Raw genomic sequence first — 2,500 nt, 5'->3', positions numbered from 1 at the left:
CTAAGTCTTCTTTAAGAGGCAGTGTTGTGATGAAGGAATAGTTAGCTATGAGTAAGTCTTCTTTAAGAGGCAGTGTCGTGATGAAGGAATAGTTAGCTACGACTAAGTCTGCTTTAAGAGGCAGTGTTGTGATGAAGGAATAGTTAGCTACGACTAAGTCTGCTTTAAGAGGCAGTGTTGTGATGAAGGAATAGTTAGCTATGAGTAAGTCTTCTTTAAGAGGCAGTGTCGTGATGAAGGAATAGTTAGCTACGACTAAGTCTTCAGTGTCGTGATGAAGGAATAGTTAGCTACGACTAAGTCTTCAGTGTCGTGATGAAGGAATAGTTAGCTACGACTAAGTCTTCTTTAAGAGGCAGCGTCGTGATGAAGGAATAGTTAGCTACGACTAAGTCTTCAGTGTCGTGATGAAGGAATAGTTAGCTACGACTAAGTCTGCTTTAAGAGGCAGTGTCGTGATGAAGGAATAGTTAGCTACGACTAAGTCTGCTTTAAGAGGCAGTGTTGTGATGAAGGAATAGTTAGCTACGACTAAGTCTGGTTTAAGAGGCAGTGTTGTGATGAAGGAATAGTTAGCGACGACTAAGTCTTCAGTGTCGTGATGAAGGAATAGTTAGCTACGACTAAGTCTTCTTTAAGAGGCAGTGTTGTGATGAAGGAATAGTTAGCTACGACTAAGTCTTCTTTAAGAGGCAGTGTTGTGATGAAGGAATAGTTAGCTACGAGTAAGTCTTCTTTAAGAGGCAGTGTCGTGATGAAGGAATAGTTAGCTACGACTAAGTCTTCTTTAAGAGGCAGTGTCGTGATGAAGGAATAGTTAGCTACGACTAAGTCTTTAGTGTCGTGATGAAGGAATAGTTAGCTGCGACTAAGTCTTCTTTAAGAGGCAGTGTGACTCATCTTTTGACACCAAACACAGAGCCAAGTCGCTAAATTGAGAGATAAAGAGTATTGTGTAAGGAATATTGTGTATTTAGTAGTAAAGAGTATTGTGTAAGGAATATCATGTATTGAGACATAAAGAGTATTGTGTAACGAGTATCATGCATTGAGTGATAAAGAGTACCTGGAAGGACTAAAGGACTTCTCGTTCTCCACGTTGAGTTCTAACGTCCTTTGCCGAGGTTTGCAGTGCTCTGAGGAGATTGAAGCATGACGTGATGTCATGAATGAAGCGATGACGTTCCCCCATTCAAACACTTTATGCGTTGTGTGTCAGAGCACATTGTGCGTTGTGTGTCGGAGCACATTGTGACTGCAGAAGCGCTGCAGGCCGGCAGGCTAATGCGCCGGAAAACCTCTTTTATTCAGGCCATGAAATAACGATGAGACTGTGACTTCCTCGTGTTGACATGTAATGCTGTCATCTCCTCTCTCTGATGGACTCTGACTGGCATCCCTTCATGCTCATAACTTCATTACTAAGACATTATGAACGATTCAGAGAGGCTTATTAAAAGCTTATTGAGGTGATTAGAGATGTGCTTTAGAAACATCGCTAATATGCAGAATCACAGAAGTTTCATTCCATCAAACCCCATCTTTAATTGTTTTAATCAGCCGTTAATTATTACTATTATTATTAATACCCCGCGGGGCAGCATGCATGCTGCATATGATGTTCGGTCTTTGTAGTAGAGACAACGAGGCTCTGTGGACCCGCCGAGTTTCTTCTCTGCTGTTTTTCTGATGGCTCATAGTGGTCCAGCAGTAATGTGTATTAATACTGGTCCTCTCCAGTGGACCTACCACCCTGCTATGAAGGGCTGTTAGTAGACCTACCACCCTGCTATGAAGGGCTGTTAATAGACCTACCACCCTGCTATGAAGGGCTGTTAGTGGACCTACCACCCTGCTATGAAGGGCTGTTAGTAGACCTACCACCCTGCTATGAAGGGCTGTTAGTAGACCTACCACCCTGCTATGAAGGGCTGTTAGTAGACCTACCACCCTGCTATGAAGGGCTGTTAGTGGACCTACCACCCTGCTATGAAGGGCTGTTAGTAGACCTACCACCCTGCTATGAAGGGCTGTTAGTAGACCTACCACCCTGCTATGAAGGGCTGTTAGTAGACCTACCACCCTGCTATGAAGGGCTGTTAGTGGACCTACCACCCTGCTATGAAGGGCTGTTAGTAGACCTACCACCCTGCTATGAAGGGCTGTTAGTGGACCTACCACCCTGCTATGAAGGGCTGTTAGTGGACCCACCACCCTGCTATGAAGGGCTGTTGGTGGACCTACCACCCTGCTATGAAGGGCTGTTAGTAGACCTACCACCCTGCTATGAAGGGCTGTTAGTAGACCCACCACCCTGCTATGAAGGGCTGTTAGTAGACCTACCACCCTGCTATGAAGGGTTGTTAGTGGACCTACCACCCTGCTATGAAGGGCTGTTAGTAGACCTACCACCCTGCTATGAAGGGCTGTTAGTAGACCCACCACCCTGCTATGAAGGGCTGTTAGTAGACCTACCACCCTGCTATGAAGGGCTGTTAGT

At 45.0% G+C, this 2,500-nt stretch overlaps 1 protein-coding gene across 1 annotated transcript in view; it reads left to right on the top strand.

Annotated features, from left to right (window-relative positions):
* The window catches only part of ptprt (protein tyrosine phosphatase receptor type T), an 89,793-nt gene that overhangs the window by 14,341 nt on the left and 72,952 nt on the right, over positions 1-2,500 (top strand). The gene's annotated exons all lie outside the window — the stretch shown is intronic.

This window comes from Clinocottus analis, unplaced genomic scaffold (assembly GCF_023055335.1).
Source record: "Clinocottus analis isolate CAN_PGR_092001 unplaced genomic scaffold, fCliAna1.0.p SCAF_3, whole genome shotgun sequence".
Taxonomy (NCBI): Eukaryota; Metazoa; Chordata; class Actinopteri; order Perciformes; family Cottidae; genus Clinocottus; species Clinocottus analis.
Note: the sequence above shows the minus strand (reverse complement) of the source record. Positions and strands in the feature narration are given on the sequence as shown.